Source organism: Podarcis melisellensis (assembly GCF_964234715.1).
Source record: "Podarcis melisellensis genome assembly, chromosome: 14".
Taxonomy (NCBI): Eukaryota; Metazoa; Chordata; class Lepidosauria; order Squamata; family Lacertidae; genus Podarcis; species Podarcis melisellensis.
Window position 1 is genome coordinate 27827554 of NC_138546.1, and position 22384 is coordinate 27849937.

The following is a 22384-nucleotide window of genomic DNA, read 5'->3' on the forward strand; positions in this document are numbered from 1 at the left end:
GGAAGGCCACATTCACACCATATATTTAAAGCACTGTGATAACACTTTGAACTGCCATGGCTTCCACCTGAAGAATCCTGGGAGTTGTAGTTTGTTAAGGGTGCAGAAACGAATTTAGGAGACCCCCCCATTTCAGCCCTCCAGAGCTACAATCCCCAGAGTTCCTTGAGAAGAGGGATCGATTGTCAAACCACTCTGGGAATTTTAGCTGAGCACAAGTGGTGTTGTGAAAATGAGCCCGTGGCAATGCCTCAGTCTGTTTGCTGAAACTCTGTGCTTTGCAGAGAAGATGGAACATTTTCCTCTTCTCTTCAAAATGCAAACAAGATTTGTTTCTCTCCCTCATCCCCCTCTACCTTCCTTCTTTCTCAAGATAGACAAACATGAATACAGCCAGCACAAAGTTACCTGGCAGCAATTTTTCTGTGCCTTATATTCTAAATATCTACTTGCGCATGACATTTACTGAGGAAAAACATTTGCAAATTACCTGTTTGATTAACACCCCCGTCTTCTACAGTTTCGAAAGGGTAAGGTAATTGAATGCTGAGTTGAGTTTAAAAACATGAACTTTTATGTGAGCGGCAGTCCCAGACTGCAAATTGCCCTGCCTTTCCTGTTTTGAGTGCCCCATATGTCAGGGTGCTGAATGTATTTGCACTTTGCAGCAGGATCACTCTGCCTTTAGATGGATTGATATGAATGGGGTCTTGGTTGCCACTGCTGGAGCACAGCAGTGAGTAGCATCAAGAGAACTGAAATGCTGAAACAGAATCCTAATATTTGTAATGTGAAGCAGGACATGAGGCCACAAGGTCTGGTGAGAACTTCCATCTAAACCCTGCATGCGTTCCAGAAGATAGACAATATCTGATGTAGCACCAAGTTAAACTCACTTGGCAGTATACTTCTTCTGCTGGCAAAATGCTTTGCACCAGTGGAACGTTGATGCGCAAGAAAATGCATAAGCAGGTTGCTGGTGACTTTGTTGCACAATAGATTTTGCAGTCTCATGTGCATTGAGTTTCTGTTTGTGCAGCTGGTGCATTGGATTCCTCTGTTGTGCAACATTAGAACTCACCTGTCCACTAGTGTAAGAGCCCTTGCACTAGCAGACAGAAGATGCTGGGTATACAGCCCTCTGTTCAGAATCCACTTTAGTGCAACAGGGCTTCTATGGCAGACATTATTATTGGTAAGGTGAAGGAAAAGGAACCCCTGACCATTAGGTCCAGTTGCGGACGACTCTGGGGTTGCGGTGCTCATCTTGCTTTACTTGCTGAGGGAGCTGGCGTACAGCTTCCGGGTCATGTGGCCAGCATGACTAAGCCGCTTCTGGTGAACCAGAGCAGCCAAGGAAACGCCATTTACCTTCCCGCTGAAGTGGTACCTATTTATCTACTTTCACTTTGATGTGCTTTCGAACTGCTAGGTTAGCAGGAGCAGGGACTGAGCAACGGGAGCTCATCCCATCATGGGGATTCGAACCGCTGACCTTCTGATCAGCATGCCCAATTTTCTATCCCACCTTTCCTTCCCAAGGAGCCCAGGACAGCAAACAACCTAATATTTATATTAACAACATTTGACTCTTCTGCCCCGACTTGGGGATTATGCGTTTGCTGCCAAGCCACAATTGCCTGCCTGCCTGAGTAGAGTTCGTTTCCCGTTCTTCCCTTTAGATTTGGTGCCTGCTGTCGTCTCCTCAGAGGCAGGGTGGCTGTGAGGTCCAGAACCTACAGGTGGTGTTGCCTTTTCTGCTCAGGAGGACTTGGGGGGGGGGCTGTTGCACTGAGCTGGGGGTCTGGCCTGAAGCTTTTGCTCCTTCTCTAGGGGGCGTCTGCTTCTCCAGCAATGCCTTAGGTTGCTCCGACCACAACTTGTAGTCAGGGTTGCTGAGGAAATGCTTGGTGAAGCCACAGTTGAGACAATGCACAACGGTCCATTGCTGATTACGGTGTTTTCTCTGGCGCAAAGTGGAGCTGATTCCAGGGACGAGAGGGGAGAAGCAAGATTTGCAGATGGATCCTGTCTTAACATGAGCCGCCAGCTGATGCTGTTTCTGCATGTGGCAATAAAAGCGAGCCAGTTCCTGGTTCTTTGGGTTCTGCTGAAGGACGCAATGCGCTGCCTGGTAGAGGAAACTGAGCCTCTGAAATGCTTCTTTGTCCTTTATCATGGGTGACCTAGTATTTAGTTATTGACATGTAAACAGTAGTAGTAGTAATAATAATAGTAGTAGTAATAATAATAATAATAATAATAATAATAATAATAATAATAATAGGATATGTTATAAGATGTATTCACTGCTATCCACCATCAGGTCTCAAGGCAAGGTTGCAACAAATAGAAAATGCAACTTTTAACAGATAAGGAATACTGCATTTTTAAAACATGTAAAGCCATTGCAAAGTGGAATGGTGTAATACAAATAGTAAAAAACAGTAAAAACAATAAAAAATGAAAAATAAAATGAAACATATTTAAAACATTTAAAGCAAATAAGAGCATCTAAAAACATTTACAGATTTGCATGCCAGTACTAACACTTTGACTTGGGCCTGGGAGCTGACAGTAAGCATGCTTTCAGGACTGGTGGATATGGTCCCATCAGACTGCTCCACTCACCACTCTACTTTCTGCATTTGGACCAGCTGCAACTAACAGACCATCTTCAAGGCCAGCCCTGAGTAGAGTGCACTGCAGTAGTCCAGGCAAGAGGTCACCTGTGGATGGACAACTGATGCCAGGCCTTTCCCTTGGGATTGTAGTCTAGGACAGTGTTTTTCAACCTTTTTTGGGCAAAGGCACACTTGTTTCATGAAAAAAATCACGAGGCACACCACCATTAGAAAATGTTAACAAAATTAACTCTGTGCCTATATTGACTATATATAAAATAATTCTCTTGAATAGGAATCAAATAAACACAAAGCAAGTATTTTATAATTACTTTATTATGAAATAGTAATAAACAAAAATATGAAAAATTATAAAATACTTTATTTTTAAATCTTTCGAATTTTTCAATTTTTCCCACGGCACACCAGGCAACATCTCGCGGCACACTAGTGTGCCGCGGAACAGTGGTTGAAAAACACTGGTATAGGATTGCCATACACCTGGGATTTCCCGGACATATCTGGAATACTGCAGACGGCAGCAGTGTCTGGGCAAAAATCGGTTTAAAAAGTCCGGGAAAATCTGGACATATGGCAGCCCATATTGGCAGTGTCATTTTCGCTGATTTTCCATAAAAATAGCTCAAAAATGGCGATTTTGCCAAAAGAGCTCAACAACTTTGGCCAAAAAGTTTGGTGAACAGATTTTCACTATTTGAAATATGGCAGTCCTAGCAGTGACAGGTTGGAACCTAGGAGTTCTTTGGCAGAGGAAGGTTTCCCTCAGGGTAGGATGCCTGAAAATGCTTACAATTTTAAAAAATATATAAATTTAAAAATGGAGGACAGGGTGATATGCAAGAGGGCCTTAAAAACATGGTTACAAGTAAAGGATGAAAAAGAGAAGACACATTTAATATTGAAAAGAAAGTTTTAAGAGGTAAGGAAATTGTGCATTGTTTATGCCAGGTCTGTCAACAATTTAGCTGCGATTAGTGAGAGTATCTATCAAGGTGATCAGGTTGGGAATGGTTAAAAAAAGAAGAAGAAGGGAGAGTTCATTTTTCCTTTCTGGCAGTTGGTATTCTAGAAATGACTAACATAGATACATGCAAGCCAGATTTATGTCCACAGTAAGGGTAACAGTAATCTTAAATATTAGAATAAGCTTTCCTAGTTGGAATTGCAGGTAGGGCCCAAATATCAAAAAGAGAGCATGCAGATCTTCTTGACTCAGTTTTCAGAGTAAGATTGGATTAAAATGTCAGAGGCATTTTAGGTGTAATGGATGTCTGTTCAGACTAGAAGATGTTTGGAGTTAACTTCAGGTTCTACGATTTTCTTGCTTTGAAGGAGAGCCATAGAGCATGTCACTGCAAATGATTAATGTGGCCCATGTCTTATTATTCACTTCTAGATCCAGTTGCCACACTCTCTTTGGATTAATACATTTCCCACATGTCCCAGTAGAACCCTGGTTTCACCTCAGGATAAGTTAGCTTTTTTGAACCTGTTGCACTCCAGGTGTTTTGAACTGCAACTCTCATGAGGCCCAGAAAGCACAGCCTGATGGGAATTGTAGTCCAAAACTCTACTCAGCAGCAGCAGCAGCAGCAGCAGCAGCAGCAGAGATCCTTAGGACAAGCTTGGGCGAAAGAGACGAGTGGAGGAAGACCCAGAAACGAGACATTTTTGAAGAAATGCTCAGGAAGAGGGGGATAAGAACATACAAAGAGCCTACATGATCAGACTAATTGCTCATATAGTTCACCTCCTCTTCTCAGAGTAGCCAGCCAGATGCCTTAAAAGGAAGACCACAAGCAGGAAGGACCTAAGCCATCCAACTTGGTGGCCATCAGTGTACCGAATCTTTCAACAATGCCATCCTTGTGACTGTTGCTACCAAACTGTATCCTTTTTAGTTTAGACAAAAGGCGACCAAGAGGTGGCATGATAGAGGTGTGTAAAATTAGGCATGGTTTGGGGGGGGGGAAGTGGGTAGGGAGAAGTTTTTCTCTCATAACGCTAGAATTTGGGGGCATCCAGTGAAGCTGAATGTTGGAAGAACATCTTCAAATATCTCAAAGGCTGTCAAATGGAAGATGGAGCAAGCTTGTTTTCTCCTGTTTTGGAGGGTAGGACTCGAACCAATGGCTTCAAATTACAAGGGAGGAGATTCCGACTAAACATCAGGAAGAACTTTTTGACAGTAAGGTCTGTTTGACAGTGGAATGGTCTCCCTTGGGAGATTGTGGACTCTCCTTCCTTGGATGTTTTTAAGCAGAGGTTGGATGTCCATCTGTCATGGATGCTTTAGTTGAGATTCCTGCATTGCAGGGTAGTTGGGCAAGATGACCCTTGGGGTCCCTTCCAACTCTTCAGTTCTATGATTCAGGGCAGGCAAAAGAAAGTACTACTTCATACAGCGCATGATGGAATTCATTCCCACAAGAGGCAAGGATGGCTTAGGTCCCTCTTGTGGGCTTCTGGCTGCCCCCTGTGAGACAGAGGGTGGTGTACTACATTGGCAATTAGCCTGATCATGCATATTCTTCTGTATGTTGGTATCCTCTCTTCTTGAGCATTTCTTCAAAAATGACTCATTTCTGGATCTTCCTCCACTCAAACCTCTCTTCTAAGGTTCTCTGCTGCTGCTGCTGCTGCTGCTGCTGTTGCTTCTGTGAGGGTAGTGTGGGGGAGTATGACTCACACAAAGTGTGTTCATACATAAATTCAAGATGCATGGATGCATCCACATCTCAAAGGTGGAAGGGGCTGGCCCCTGCAGGGTGTGTTTCAAAAACAGTGAAATGTGAGTTGTAAATGAAGTTTGAATTCATCCTGTAAATGGATTGAGCAAAACCCACATTTTCTCTAAGAATGTTTCTAAGTATGGAACTTTTTTTCTCAACTGCATTGAGCTTCTTTAAAACCTCCATTTTGCAAATTTAATTTGGTTCTGCATCAGCTGTGCAACGCTGGAAAGGAGTAAATTAGAAGTCCCTTATGAACTGTAGGATGCAATTTTTAAAATAGATTTATGAACTACAGGATGGGCATGTTTTGGGGGTTTTTTTATTCCCCCCATAAACAATGCCATTATATCTGCTATTATTCTTGTTTACTTGACTTACAGGCTGCTGGCAATAGCGCAGGAATAGATTTAGAGAATTTATACATTATATGCATCATGAGAAGGCAACACGGGAGCAGCTGCAAGATTGATTTGGGTAAGAGCTAGCATTGATCATATTGTCTTCCTGCCTCCCCAAAAGCAGGGAGGGGGTAGAATAATGTGGTAGTTCGCAGTTTTTCTGAGTACCAGCTGCATCCCTTATGTTGATGGGGGGGGGGGAGAGGCATGAATGAGCCACCCCCCACCTTAAGTGAATGTATTTGGTCCAATAATGGAATATTTACCCACCTACCCCCGGCAATGCACACACACAGCTCCTTTCAGACATGCAAGGACAAGAGTGTGTAGAGATCTAGGAATATGTCTGCACTAGCAATTTTCCTGTGCAAACTGGCTCCACCCCTTCCACTCCCAGACATCATATGTTTAGCACAGAAGTCTGCAAGGCGCTTCTAAGCCTGTTTGACTGAATGTGATCTACCAAAGACTCCTGAGTATGCTTAGCAGTAATAAGCAAAGAAGATAGGTCCTCATATGGCTAAAGTATAGGGATAAATGGACAGTTCTCATAATGGAGGCAAGTAAGAAGAGGATCTGCTTTGAGGATGTGTGATTTTTAACTTGCTTATAAATGAGCTGGAGTTAGGAGTGAACAGTAAGGTGACCAAATTTGCTGATGACACCAAATTGTCCAGGATGGTTAAAACAAACAGGCAGGCAGGCAGACAGACAGACAAACGGATTGCAAGGAACTCCAATAAGGATCTCTACAAAAATGGGAGAATGAGCATTAAAACTGCAAATGTGGCAGGCATAAAATGATGCCCACTGGGGCAAAAGATCCCAGCTTCATGTATACACTTAAAGGGTTTTAATTGGTTCTGCCTGAGCAGGAACGAGATGTTGAGGTTATGGTGGATAGCTCGATGAAAAGGTTAGTCCAGTGTGCAAGAGCTTTGTGTTCTTTGGTTGAATGCTTAGAAAAGGCTTGCTTTTATGAGCGCATGTTCCAGGATGAAATAGCTTTGCTGGCATGATTAAAGTAATCTTAGGGAGCAACCCAAACCCAAGATCCACCAGGATGAGTAGAATTTGGAACAGGCTTACCCCCAGCTGAGCTGGCTGAGTCTGGGTTCACACAGGGCTGTGTTGAGTGAAGTCCCTCAGTCTGCCTCAGCCAGAGATAAACTGGCATAGGTCCTCCATCCCAGCTCAGCATGTGCTCAGCTGAAGTTGACTGACCAAAGGCTGGGGTAAGTCCTGAAAAAAGAGTGTTCTGTGGGAGTGGTGAGCATGTGGCAGGGATAGAGCAAGGGGAGACTTACTCCCATTTAGCTTGCCAATGTGACCTAGCAACCCAGCAGATGTTACATTGGCAAAAAGTGTGGTGTCAGTCAAACTCTGCTTTCAAGGCTTGTTTTCCTACTGGAAGGTTCAAACCCGCTCAGCTGGCAGCAGCTCCTGAAGGTAGTAGGGGTAAGTTACCCCAGCACAATTTACCCCAGTACAAGTTATACTGGCTCCCAATATCTTGGATTGCTCTGCCTGCCCATCAGTCATAGGAGTTCTAGCTCAAGTTGATTTCCTCATGAGTAAAAACTATTCAGGGGGAATGCATCTTCTAAAATGGTGCTTCCCCCTTGCCGTTTCCCCAAGCACTTAAGTTAAAAACAATAACTTCAAAATCTGCTGGCTGCTTAATCCTGGGCACCTTCTTCAACCATCAAAATGACATTTTAATCTATTAATCTAATTTCTCAGCTTGAATGTATCAGAACAAGCTGCCTTTTCTGAATCAAGGAAGGCTCTTCATCTGCGTTTGGGAGGAAGACAACAAACCACCTGCATTTTTAGAAATCATCCCCAGATGCCACCCTTCCAATTTATCTCTATTACAGTTCAGGAAGAACTGCCATATCATTTTTACTTTTGATTTGGTCTGTTACAAGGGAGACAAATTGCCCACAAATAGCATGATATTGCTGCATCCCTGGCTTATACACTCCTTAGTGATTTCCATGGGAAATCTACAATGCGTTTATTATTTTGACACAAGTCAGATACACTGATAGCTTTAACAATTGCAAAGTGAGTCAAATGGTGGTACCCTACTGTGTTTTTCCAAAACATAGAAGTTTTGCAGAGAAGTGGACAAGAGGATGGGCAAAACAGGCTATATGGTTGGGAATGTTCTCAACTGGTGATCTCTCCTGTCTAATATGGGATGCCTCAAAGGATTTTATAATTGTAACCAGGAGTGTGGTTCCCTGCTATGCATTTGTGTGGCGTAATTTGGAACACATCGGTATCTCCCTGTTTGCATAAGGATACTCAGAATAATGGCATTCTATTCACTAAGCAAAGTATTGTATGGAGTAAGGTTGTGTTTATGGTTTAATTCCTCTAGAGCTTCCCAGTGAGATATGTCTGCTCAGCTTGCTCCCTTGTGGGATGACTCCAACTAGCCTCAGTCGGAGAATCTTCCCCAGCATGAATTCTGCATCCATTATGGATGTCTGCACCTGGAGAACATTGACTTACATGAGCTTTGAGTGTGCATAAGGTATGAAGTTTAGGGTCTAGGGCTGTTTTGAGAACAAACCTATCACAAGTGCCGAACCTGTTTTGGACTGGTGCTCACTGCTTTTTGTCTGGACAAAGAGATTTCCCAAAGGAAATCCATGTTTGGGGCAACTGGTCCTTCCTGTTTTCCATAGAAGCTGGCTGTGCAGAGTGTTGATGGGCAAACTCTTGATCTGATTGCGATACTATCTCCCTCTCCAAGGGCAGGGTTTCAAGTTAACAACAAGAAGGAATTGCTTGGCTGAAATATGGCCGTGAAAATTTGGCTAGTTCAATATGCTAAGTGCCAAAAGACTTTTATTTATTTATAAATAAATAAATAAATAAATATAAATAAATAAATAGGAAACCCTTCACTGATTTGAAGCCAGGTTCATGTGTCAGAAGAGGAGCAAAAGGCAAGGGGAAGCATTGCTTGTTATACAGCAGGGGGGGAAATCTACATTTTCTCCTGGGTGTAGGGGTGTTGGTATGAATCTAAAGACATCTTTGTTAAAATTAGGAAAGGGAAGGGGACTCTGGTCAGAATTAGCTCAGCAGTTCTATCAGCCCAGATGTGATAGAAGCTTACAAAACTACACATGCCACAGACAAAGTGGGTGGGAAACCCTTTCTGCCTCTCTCATAACACTAGAACACATGGACATGCAATGAAGCTTGAATGTTGGAAGATTCAGGGCAGATAGAAGAAAGATTTCTTCATGCAGCACATACAGGAGACAATGAGGGCCACCAACTTGGATTGATTGATTGATTGATTGATTGATTGATTGATTGGGTGGCTTTAAAATATTCATCAAAGACAAGGCTACCAGTGGCTACTAGCAGTGGTGGCTATGCTCTGCAACCACGGCTGGAGGCAGCAATGCTTCTGGATACCAGTCGCTGGAAACTACAGGAGGGGAAAGAGCTCTTGTGCTCAGGTTGTCTGGTTGGCCACTGTGATAACAGCATGCTGGACTTGATGGGCCATTCGCCTGTTTCCAGCAGGCTCTTCTTACGTTCTTACATTCCCTTTCCTTCCTATGGAGCATCTGGCTGAAGATTGTGCGCTGTATCTAATGCTAGTCATAACCAGAATAGACCCTCTGAAATTAATGGACATGCCTAATTCAGGTCTGGTTTTACCCTGAGTAGAACTTAGGTACAGCCCTGTGTACTTTGCCCTTCACAACAGTGCTAATGTTTGTTGAATCCAAGGGTAACTTTTTGCTACTCTACCCAGCATCTCGTCTTTCAACAGAATTAAAGTTATCCTCATTGCATTTTTTATTTCTGTTCCGTGGGTGGGGGCGGGGAAAATGCAATAAAGAAATCCTGACTTCTCTTAGCATAAAAATGCATTTGATTCTTGGCAAAGCCCATTGTATCCAGCAAACCTCTCATCCATTGTTCATTTAAACAGTGTCATTTCTTTGCTCCTGTTAACCTTTTTTCTTTTAATACTTCCACTTTAATACTTATGGTTTATCACCAATATCCATTTGTTACTGCTCCACTTCCAGACAAGAACAGAAAACATCAGTAAGTGATGATTCTTCCTACAGACTTGGGATCATTTCAAGCATCTATTAATAAACTGTTGTAGTGGCTGGGGTGCGGGGGGGAGAGATATCTTTGTGACTAATGCAGTACCTCCTTAGGAACATGGCTTAATTTCCGGCAATGATGGAACACCAACACAAAGCAGGAGACTGTTTATTCGGGATATCATGGCAAAGCTTTAGAATTGCAGGGTCCTTGTTCTTCTTCAAAGATTAAAGGAAGGGTCAGTGCATGCTTCCTAATTTGCTGGTGATGATTAACTTTTGAAATCTGCTAACCTTTCAGCAGTGAAAGAAATTTTCATTTGTTGCAATTGTTATATATTGTGCTTTCTTTTTATTGGGGTCTCTTGGGAAGGGAAAGGAGCTGCTGGCACAGCCTAGATGAATTGGAGTTAGGAATGGGGGAGAAACTAGATTCAGTTTACTTTTAAAAGGAAAACCTACCTAATGCACACTTTCCAAAGCAATGTGTGTAGCTAAACACAGCTATCCTTCAAAATTCACAATGCAGTTCTCCAGTATAAAAGGGCATCTACTGGGGCAAAGTGTACTTAAAAATGCAAATAATGGTGAAAATTACAAAAGTGCATTATACCAAGGGAAATTGTTTTGCAAAAATGTGTATATTAGGAATCATTTCTACTAAGATGCTGCTGAAATTTAATGAGGCCTTTTTTATTGAAAAGGGGGGGGGGAAGAAATGTGGAGAAATAATAATATTATAATAATTTATTATTTATACCCCAGCCACTCTGGGCAGCTTCCAACAAAATATTAAAATACAATGGTCTGTTAAACACTAAAACCTTCCCTAAACAGGGCTGCCTTCAGATGTCTTCTAAAAGTCTGGTAGTTGTTTTTCTCTTTGACATCTGGTGGGAGGGCGTTCCACAGGGCGGGTGCCACTACTGAGAAGGCCCCCTGCCTGGTATAAATAAATTTACCATTGGGAAACTGAGAGAAACTGACAGATTTGCCTATGCCTAACTGAAAGAGATTTGCAGAATGACGGTCTCATTTGGGGAGACAATCAATGCACACAGATTTCTTGGCCCGCTGTCTGTGTTACCTGCAGCATCACTGAGCATAGGTGCTCTCTCTGGAATTTCCCAATCCTCACTGTGTAATTCTGATGGTGCTGGTTGATTTCACACCAATGCGTATCTTAACTGTTGCCGTTTAGTGGTCTAATTCAATTTAGATATACCACTCGTCTGCTGCTGCTTCACAGTCTCCCACCCAGACAGCTAATCAGGCCAGACCCGCTAAGGTGAGGCAGTAGGAACTGTTGTATCCTGTGAGGCAATGCCTCAGCTGGCTAGCATATCAGACACCCACCTGTGCTAAGCCTAAACAGAGTGATGGGGGATCCAATATATCCCTTGTGTTTTCCTTCATCCATTGCCATCCTACCAGGTGATTGAATGAGCTCCCACTGGATCAGCAATTCATTAAAATCTGCCCATAACCCTTCCACAGATCTTGAGCTTTTCCCCACTCTCTCTTTATGCCCCTCTGTGAGTTTCTTTACTACTTCCTTTAGAAAGCAAAAATTAGGATGTGGTGAGTGTGTATTAGATTATCTTCCACTGAAGGCTTAATTTGTCCCTGGTGGCATCTTTGCAGTCATTAGCCCAGAACTCCTGGGAGTTTGTGTCACCTCTGCTCTCCCACCTCCACCTCTTCACATGGAGGCAAGACTGATTAGCTGTGAAGCAATCTCTGGCACTTAAGTGCCTATGCATCTTATCTTTAAAATCCTCCAGTGACTGGGGCTCCCCTTGCAGCAATTAATGAGCACCTTTAGGGACACCCCTGACCTATGGCTCTGCTTTAGGGGTTTACGTTCTCCCCTTGGGGATATCAGGATGCAGAGATACTAGAGAAGGGATTGGGAAACGCCATAATGCTTGGATTGCTTTTCTGGTTTGAAAGAACACAGTGTTGTCCACATGACGTTCCTGAATGGTAGGGAGACTTTTTATTTAATTGGTTGTGGGTTGCAATGATTGCATTGTTTCCTGTTGGTCTACAACAGGCTTCCTCAAACTCATCCCTCCAGATGTTTTTGGCTTACAACTCCTATGATCCCTAGCTAGCAGGACCAGTGGTCTGGGATGATGGGAATTGTAGTCTCAAAACATCTGGAGGGCTGAGGTTGAGGAAGCCAGGTCTACAATGTTGGCTGGCCTTTTTAGGGAAGGAAAGGATACTAGGAAGGGGCCCGTACTGTTGTGGGAGGATTCCAGGTATAATTGGTAGCAAGGAAGAATGGGCAGAGTAGTTTGGGAGCAGGAAGCAGTCAGTCCCCTATGACTTCTCCATCTTCTTGCTTCAACCAAGGGGATGCATAGGTATGCTCACACTTTGTGGGACCCAGGATGTAATTGCTGGGCAGGCAGCCATTGCCAGCCCAGCTACAGTCTCTGACTACTAGGGAAAGATGTGTGTGAAAGTCTAGAAGTGCTGTGGCTTCCACTTCTAAACTGCCTGAAAGTAAAGGTAATGGGACCCCTGACAGGTCCAGTCATGGCCAACTCTGGGGTTGCGGCGCTCATCTCGCTTTATTGGCCGAGGGAGCCGTTATACAGCTTCCGGGTCATGTGGCCAGCATGACTAAGCCACTTCTGGCAAACCAGAGCAGTGCACGGAAATGCCGTTTACCTTCCCACTGGAGTGGTACCTATTTATCTACTTGCACTCTGACCTGCTTTCAAACTGCTAGTTGGGCAATTGCAGGGACCGAGGAATGGGAGCTCACCCCATCACGGGGATTCAAACCACCGACCTTCCAATCGGCAAGCCCTAGGCTCTGTTGTTAAATGCGTCCTCCTTGTTCTTCCCTCTGTCCTGATGGCCCTTATGTAGGCATGCAGCAGAAGGCAATGGGAGTCGGTAAGAGTTTAGTTTCGCCTGTTGCCTCCCAGCATGAAAACTAAGGTTGGCTGCCATTAGGTGGCCACTGAACTGAAGCCCATTTTCGGGAAAGGATGTGGCTAGAGGGGGAATTTCCTTTGCCATTGGCTCCCTGGTTGTTTATTATCACACACAAAAAGGCATGGCTGCTCTCTCCAAGTCATTAGCTCTTGTCCTCCAGACTGCATTCAGGCTCGGGTTGTCTGACCTTGGTGTACCTGGATGGAAAAAAAATCTGAAACAACATTGAAATCCACTTTAGGCGACAGAGTTTGTTTATTTATTTATTTATTTGTTCGTTCGTTCGTTCATTCATAACAAATATTTTCGTAATACCCCCTCTCATGAAACATCAGGGTGGTGTATAGCAACATATAAATAAACATTTAAAACCAGTACAGAACAATCATGAAATTACTGGTTACTCAAGAAAAAAATGTAAATAACTGCATAGGCCTGTTGGCATAAAAATAAGCTTTCAAAAGATGCCTTAAAGCCAAAAGCAAGGATGCCTGTTGAATCTCTGTTGGAAAGTGTTCCACAGCATGACAAAGGCAATACTGTACTAAAATTTATTTTGTGCTGATTTTTTTGTATTCCATTTACTATATGTAATTTTATACATTTCCCAAGATACATTATGACAAATAAACAAACAAAAAAAATCATGAATTGTTGAACAAACCATGGTTCAAGCAAACCATTGCTTAGTTTTATGTATGCTGCAGCCGCTGTTGTTTTCTCCCACAGTTTTTTGTGGGTTTTGAAATCCTACAAAATCTATTTTTCCAGGTTTAAAACCTAAAGCCTTCACAGTTTGATGATCGTAGCTTGGTAGAACCCATGTTTGTGTCTTGGAACCAGAGGTCATTATATATATATATATATATATATATATATATATATATATATATATATGCATGCTTTCGTAGATTTTCACGGGTACAGGAATGCAGGTTTTGGTGTCCTCGGGTGTCTTCCCGTGTAAAAGTTGGGGTGTCTAGGCGACGTTTCGACGAGGTCTCACTCGTCATCTTCAGGCTGGTGCTTTCGGCTTCTTGTTACTGGAACAGAGCAGGATCTCAGTGTTTGAGTTCCTATAAATACTGTTGAGGGGGTGTGGTGTATAGCCTCCAATGTTCTGGGCAGAGAGGAAGTTCCCAGGCTAGTGTGCCTTTTCTTCTTTTGTTCCTTAATTACTTGAGGGATATCTTGAGTGATTTCTTGAGTGATATCCTGAGTACCACTTAGGTGGGTCATTAGGTGTGGATTAGTTGCTAAAGTCTTTGTGTCTTGACCTCTTGAACTTTGTGAAGAGTTTTTCTGAGAAGATGGCTGTACTGCACTTAGTTGTGCTCTGGCTTGGCTTCGTGTATAGGGGCGAGCTGTGGTTTTGTGGCCTGTGTCAGCCAGATCTGTGTAGGGATTGCAGGGGGGTGCAGCATCCGGAGGTGCCACCATGGTTTGGCTACTGGATGGTGTCTGTAATTTATCTGTGGAGAGGGTCTGGGTTTGGGTCTGGTGTGGTTGATTGGTGATGGCGTTCTGTGTGCCTCTGGATCTGGTGTCAGTTTTTGTGGGGAGGGCTAATTTCCAGATGTCTGGCAAGCGGGATGTGTCGTCACGCTTGTTCATGTTGTGAGGGTGTTTCTCTATCTCGATGGCTTCCATGATTATTCTCTTGTGGTGATGTTCCATGTTAAAGAGCAATTTGGAATCTGCAAAATTAATTTCGTGTCCTGTTTCTTTCATGTGTTGGAAAAGAGAGGAAGTTTTTTCTTCTTTTTTGACGGCATTCTTGTGTTCTGCGATACGTGCATTTATTCGTCTGTTTGTTTGTCCAATGTACGTGGCTGGGCAGACTTTGCAGGGTATTTCATAGACCCCTTGGTTTTCCAACTGGATTTTATCCTTGGGGTTTCTGAGGATATTGGCTATTTTTTGGTTGGTGCAAAAGGCTGTTTTGATATTGTGTTTATGGAGGATTTTGCTAATTTTATCTGTAGTGCCCTTGATATAAGGAAGGAGGGCCAAGCCATTGTTTTCTTCTGTGTCTTGGTTTTTGGGGGGTGTTTCTTTTTGGATTAGCTTCGTAACCCTGTTTTGCTGGTATCCATTGGCAATTAACACATTTGAGAGATTCTGTAACTCAGTTGTCAAGTGGTCTTTGTCAGCCAGGCGTTTGGTTCTGGAGATGAGAGTCTTGGCTACGGAGTTTATTTGTGCAGGGTGGTGGTGTGATTGTGCATGTAAGTAGCGGTTGGTGTGTGTTTTTTTCCGGTAGATAGTGTGTCCTAGGGAGCCATCAGGTTTTTTGTAGATTAGGACGTCAAGGAAGGGAAGCTGGTTGTTGGCTTCTATTTCCATAGTGAATTGTATTTTGGGGTGTAGGCTGTTGAGATGTGTGAGGAAGCTATCCAGTTTTTCCTTCCCGTGTGGCCAAATTACAAAGGTGTCGTCAACATATCTGAGCCAAAGTTTGGGTTTGTGTTCTGACTTGTCTAAAGCATTGGTTTCAAAGTGTTCCATGTACAGGTTTGCGATGACCGGTGAGAGGGGTGATCCCATAGGTGCTCCTTCTATCTGTTTGTATCTTTGTCCATTGTGGATGAAGTATCTCTCTTCACACAAGTGCCCATTAATGAAGCCTTGACAGCCATTCAAAACAAATACAATCCCCCCGAATACATCTTGGACCTGACCAACCACTGCCTAATCAACACGTACTTCATCCAAGGGCACTACAGATAAAATTAGCAAAATCCTCCATAAACACAATATCAAAACAGCCTTTTGCACCAACCAAAAAATAGCCAATATCCTCAGAAACCCCAAGGATAAAATCCAGTTGGAAAACCAAGGGGTCTATGAAATACCCTGCAAAGTCTGCCCAGCCACGTACATTGGACAAACAAACAGACGAATAAATGCACGTATCGCAGAACACAAGAATGCCGTCAAAAAAGAAGAAAAAACTTCCTCTCTTTTCCAACACATGAAAGAAACAGGACACGAAATTAATTTTGCAGATTCCAAATTGCTCTTTAACATGGAACATCACCACAAGAGAATAATCATGGAAGCCATCGAGATAGAGAAACACCCTCACAACATGAACAAGCGTGACGACACATCCCGCTTGCCAGACATCTGGAAATTAGCCCTCCCCACAAAAACTGACACCAGATCCAGAGGCACACAGAACGCCATCACCAATCAACCACACCAGACCCAAACCCAGACCCTCTCCACAGATAAATTACAGACACCATCCAGTAGCCAAACCATGGTGGCACCTCCGGATGCTGCACCCCCCTGCAATCCCTACACAGATCTGGCTGACACAGGCCACAAAACCACAGCTCGCCCCTATACACGAAGCCAAGCCAGAGCACAACTAAGTGCAGTACAGCCATCTTCTCAGAAAAACTCTTCACAAAGTTCAAGAGGTCAAGACACAAAGACTTTAGCAACTAATCCACACCTAATGACCCACCTAAGTGGTACTCAGGATATCACTCAAGAAATCACTCAAGATATCCCTCAAGTAATTAAGGAACAAAAGAAGAAAAGGCACACTAGCCTGGGAACTTCCTCTCTGCCCAGAACATTGGAGGCTATACACCACACCCCCTCAACAGTATTTATAGGAACTCAAACACTGAGATCCTGCTCTGTTCCAGTAACAAGAAGCCGAAAGCACCAGCCTGAAGATGACGAGTGAGACCTCGTCGAAACGTCGCCTAGACACCCCAACTTTTACACGGGAAGACACCCGAGGACACCAAAACCTGCATATATATATATATATATATATATATATATATATATATATATTCTAAATTATTTATATTCCGGTCCATTTGGGGGGGGGACTATAGTGGAATATAATATAAAATTATAAAACAAAATAAACCCAATAAATCTGAACAAAACAGTAATGCATATATGATCCAGTCTGGTGCTTGTGTGTATAAGCAGCATCACTGATACTGTGCGAACAAGTACTTTGTAAGTATGCAGCTGAAAGCTAGTACAGTTTGCCAATAATGTTAAAGATCACTTGTGGGTGAATAAAAGATGGAACACCACTTGCTTGTGATGATACCACAAAGAGGGCCTTGTCTGCAGATCTCAGTGAGCAGCTGGGTCTACAGGGGAGCAGGTGCTCTTTCAGATAGACGGATCCCAAGTTGTTTAGGGTTGTAAATGCGTACTGCAAAACTCTAAACCTGCACTGGAAGCAAATTGGCAGCAAAGTGTTATATGCTCTCTTTATGTCACACCAGTGATCACATTCTAATCCATAATAGGTGTAAAACAGCCTGGTTGCTCCACACAGAGCACATTGCAGTCCTCCAGTCTTGAGGTTATTAGTGCATGGGTTACTATGGCCAAGCTGTCCGTCTTGTGTGATAGAGACACCCAGGAAGTCACAGGGGACCCAACAAACTCAAGTGAGATGTGAATTAGTTGACAGTACAGCAGGAACGTGTTGTCTGTTTAGAATCTCATTTTGGTGGTTCCAGCAGCAATAATTAGTGTGTACTTTTGAACAACTGAACCCCTGAGGAGGGTGAAACCTTGCTAATAGGAAAGGAGGAGGGGCGCTGGATCAGATTTGCATGATTAATGAACCATAAATCCATGTTTAATCAAAGGTGAAGCAACAAACTAATTTGACATAATTTTTCAGCCCCATAAAAGGGCTGTGCAGAGTCTAAGCAAGCATGTGATCTTGCCTGAACTGATTCCTTGTCCCCTGTCTGGGGCTAAACTCTCCAAGCCCACCAACGCATCAGGCTCTGGGTTTACGCTGCTTTCATGAAAGGTTACCTGGAGAGAGCATCTCCCATTCGTTGCAAAATTTATTTCCTGATGAATCCAATTTACATTAATGTGGGCTCATTAAAAGATAATTATTGTGCCACGGAGAGGGCCGCAGCATCCATCAATGGAATGTCTCTAATTGTTTTAGTCATATGATAAAGAGATAATCTTGCACCAAGCTTTTTCATTAATGCCACTCATATAAATGTCAAAACTGAATTTTTTTAAAAAAACCTTAACTGCCTGCCAAAACATAATTGTCTCATTATTCTTGTAGCTATTGTTATCAAAATCTGGACACCTGGTACCTGGTTCCCTTTTGCACAGTCTTGCACACCGCTGGCATTTTGCATCTGACGGATTTCTTAGAGCATCTATAAAAAATGCAAATGGGACTGAAAATGTTTACCTTTTTGAATCAAGATCAGAGTGGAATGTTCCCAGCACAATCCTATGCACGCTTGCTTGACAATAAAGCCAGTTGGACACAGTGGCTTGGGTCCAAAGAGCTGTGGGTGAAAGGTGAAAATGCATTCGTGCTGTTTTGTAAACTCTTGTATAAGTGAAAAACTTCATGCTGTGCAGCACCGATAGTCCACCAGAGGTTGTGCTACAGTCAGATACACACTGGCTTTCTATGGAGTGAGACTAATGGTGTCTGTCCTGGCTCCCACTCCTGGACTTAGTAGTTGGGCTCTTAACCGGGTTATTACTATTATTGAAGGCTTTATTCCAGAAATCACTACTGTGCCAAAACATTGATCCAGGAACAAATTAGGTATTTTATTGTATGGCTTCCATGGCAGAGGGCAACTTAGCTTACTTCCACAAGCCCTCTAGTGCTCTTCTGCCAATTGCTGCTGTCTGTTTCTGGCACATCTTTTTGGTCTGGATTGTGTGCATTGAAATATATGGGCGGTTTCTAGTGTGCTCTTGCCCCCTTTGGGGAGCACAGGCCAGACAGTGTCACCTTTTGGGACCCTGCAACTATGATTCTCCTAGTAACATCTTGGGTGCTCAATGAATCAGTATTATTTGATTATCTGTTTCTTTCTTTTTACTGATTAAATCCATTTAGATGCATTTGCATATTACTAAAATGTGGAAAGAGAGATTTTGGTTTAGTAAGTTATCAATTATTGGAAGGAAAGTTTATATTTCAATAGTTTAATTCCTATGCACAGCAACCTACCAGACTATAGGGAGAAGCAGTGTGGGGTGGTGAATTGGATTGCCTGTTGTGTTTGGTCTTGGAGGTCTGGATTCAAATCCATGCTTAGCCATGGACCTCACTTGGTGACCATGGGCTAGTCTCTTAGCTTAACCTATTGTCATGATCTATGATCCAGGGATTTTGCAGTGAGCAGCAGAGGATACTGAGGTAGTCAAGGTTCAGGCCACTTCCTTGGAATGGGAATCATTAAAATAAGGCTTCAGGCCCCTTCTGGCCAAAGGACACACCTCTGCCACTATCTTCTGACTCAAGAGGTTGAGTTCCTGCAACATCTGTTTCCCAAGCCTTTCAGGCATCAAAGCCTACAAAGCAAAATGAGGGCTCTTTAACCAGCCAGCCTAGCACACTCTAGATCTGATGAGCCTGCATAAGGCTTCAGCTGGCTGAAGCACCCAGCAGATACAACACCAAGGCCTCTTGGAACTGTCCAGGGTCCTGTTCTTTTCTGCTTCCCAGGGCTCTTCACTCTCAATTTCTCCTGTGGGCATCGAATTCCCAAGAATCAAGACATGTATCTCACACAGTTTTTGAGAAGATAAAACAGGATAGTCTCCTTATATAAGCGCCACCATGTCTTTTATTTGTGCCCAGCCTTTCAGTCAAGTTATCAGTACAGCTGACAATAAAATTCTGAAAGTACAATAATGCTAACTAATACATAAAAATAAGCTACACATGCAAATCTATAAAAGCAGTGCTCTCCCCCCCTTCCTGGGATAGTATAAATAATAAAGTTTGCTCTAACTCACAGCCTGGTAGATGTTTAGTTGGGGCCCAATTTTAATCAATTGGCTAAATCTTATAGCACTCATAACTTCCAGCATTTTCTCATGTAGTTCTGCCAGGAAAGAAAAGGAGAGTGTTTAGGATTATATCAATAGATCAGCTGAACTAAACAGCCATTGTCAGACTTAGACCTTATAGGGCTAGAAATGTATTATCAATGCCTGGTTTTGTTAGCTGACTCCCATTGCTTGTCAGGCATTGCATAAGTATGTCTGAATGAAGATGTTCAACGCCCTTTTGCATTCACTGTTCTCCTGCAAACACTGGGGAGCAAAGTATTTCACATGGCTAGCTAGGGTGAAAATCATGGCAGGGCAGGTCACACTGCCTGAGCTTGTAATTGTAGGACAAAAGAATAACAACTTATTCACTGTTGAGGCTGACAAGTACCTTATTGCATGAAAGAGTAAATAAAGAGGACAAAGTGCGTTGGTTTGAGTTTGCTGACATCTTATTCAGTGTTGGGAAGAGCAGGATGAGTCTGGTTGAAATCAGCTAGAATGCAAAACTGAAGTTCCACTGATTATTAGAGAAGTTAGAAAGATGCAGATTCCACATTGAATCCTTCTCTTGATCCCTCTCAGGCACATTTGGTGGAGACGCCAGAAGGGGCCTTACTTGGTGGCTGCTGCCAGACTTTGGAATTCCCTCCTTAGAGAAATTAAACTGGCCCCCTCCTAGTTGTCCTTCCGCCAGCTGGTGAAGATCTCCTTATTCCAACAGGCTCTTGGGAACCGACTGCTTTTAATGAAATGCCTGGTGCTGTGCTGTTTTTTATTGTAATTATCCATTTGTTTTTAATTGTCTGCGTGTATATATAATCTTTAATTGTTTTTTAATGATTGTTTTCTTCCTATGTTTTAAGCTGCTCTTATTTTATCTGTAAGCTGCCTTGAGTCCCTGTCAGGGGGAAAAGGTGGGGAATAAGTAAATATAATAATAACAATAACCCCTCTACTCCACCCCTTTTTATCTCTCCCTTTTTTAGTCAAGAATGATGGGAATTATAGTCTAACGGAACCTATCAACTCATAGGTGCACTCTAAATTTTGAGAAGTCTTGGGCAATAAGGAAGGGGAGAAGGAGTCTCAGAAATAGGTTTTTTATTTCATGCAAGTTAATCACATTCCCCCCCCCCACTCTCTGCATCTGGATCACTGAGCATGCTTGTATTTACGCATTCCAAGGAAACTTAAGATGTTATAAGCGATCGATAAAGAGGTTTTCATTTGCAGACTGCACATTTTGAAATATCATCATCCCATCCCATTGATTTTTGAAGTAAAACTTAACCAGGGATCCTCACAGGAATTGTGGAGATTGATTTGTTCACGAAGATACCCTCTGGAAAGAAAACTGATGTTAAAAGTCAAAACAGTTTTGAAGATGTGGGTCTGAATTCAAAAGTTCTCATCTCCTTTTCAATAGATATGCATGCGGGATATTCAGAATGCTTGGTCCCTTTTGGCTTTCTGAGCTCGGCTTTGGATGGTCACCTCATGAACAAAGCAAGATTTCTCACAAACTCCAAGCCATGAAAGGTCCAAGAAGCATGAGACAAGTTTTTGTCAAGCTGGCATTATTATTATTATTATTATTATTATTATTATTATTATTATTATTAAATTATTTTATAAATAGCCAGGAATCCTGTAGATCAGTTCCAATGATATGTACAACAGTTTGGTCTTATTGAAGAGAAAATAAGCTTAACTGAAGAAGGGTTAGATGAATTAAGGAAAAATGAAATGTGGATCTAATTAATGGAGTAATTTGTTTTGGTTATAGGTTAAAGAACTTCCCCTGTGTGAAACCCTGAGTAGCTTTTGCCAGTCACTGGGTGGGGTTCATACTGGTGGGGACCAATGATCTGAATGGATACAAAGCAGTTTCCTATTTGTGCATGTGTGTTCCAGAGTAGGCAACCTGCATAAGAGTGAAGTCTAAAGGGGGCTTATTCCCCATGATGTAAATGTGGAAGGCGAGGGCTTTCCCCCACAGTAGCTGCATAGGACAGCGCCACGTGGCCATTTACATTACCTCTAATGAGGCAATTTGTATCACCAAAGGAAGAGGGCAAATGACAGGGCCGGCCCAATATATTTTACTGCCTGAACACAGCAAGTTATCCCAAAGTCTTTAATATCCAGAGCTAGTCTATTTATTTAGGCACCTGAGGCAGATAATCCCAGAAGTGCTTCCCCTCAAGCAGTAAAAATGCAATACTAATAAATTACATTTTTAAAAAACTATTTGCTGCCCTTTCATGACACTCCAAATCTGCTGCCTGAGTCAGCCACCTTGTTCTAATGGTAGGACCAGCCCTAATGAAAGAGAACACTGATTTGCATTCAGTTTGCATGTGTTAATTCATAGGCATTGATGCAAATTTGGAAATAATTACTATAATTGAAATAGAGCCTAAGTACATCTCACTGTAGAGGGGAAGACTATGATCAGGTGACTTTGTATGTGCCTGGGTCAGTTTTTGTTTTTTTAAGCAGACTTGGATCATACAAACCTACAAATAGCAGATGCCTTCAAATGGAGGAGTTTGTAAAGTTAGGCACTTGACCATCCTAAGGCAGCATCTTACTGAGAGCAGCATTTTTGCATTGGCAATGCGTGGAAAGGAACCCCCTCTCCCCCAGTATTCTGCTTCCGCAAATACAATTTATCCCTCCTCCAGCTGCCCCCGTCTTTTATTTTTGCACTTCTTCCTTTTTAA

General features: G+C 42.7%; 1 protein-coding gene and 1 pseudogene across 8 annotated transcripts in view; one reads left to right on the forward strand and one right to left on the reverse strand.

Moving 5' to 3' along the window:
- The window catches only part of MEGF11 (multiple EGF like domains 11), a 338635-nt gene that overhangs the window by 134398 nt on the left and 181853 nt on the right, over positions 1–22384 (forward strand). The gene's annotated exons all lie outside the window — the stretch shown is intronic.
- Positions 1572–2180, reverse strand: LOC309356911 (ribonuclease P protein subunit p21 pseudogene; annotated as a pseudogene). Its single transcript has one exon. The product of its transcript is annotated as a ribonuclease P protein subunit p21 pseudogene (transcript).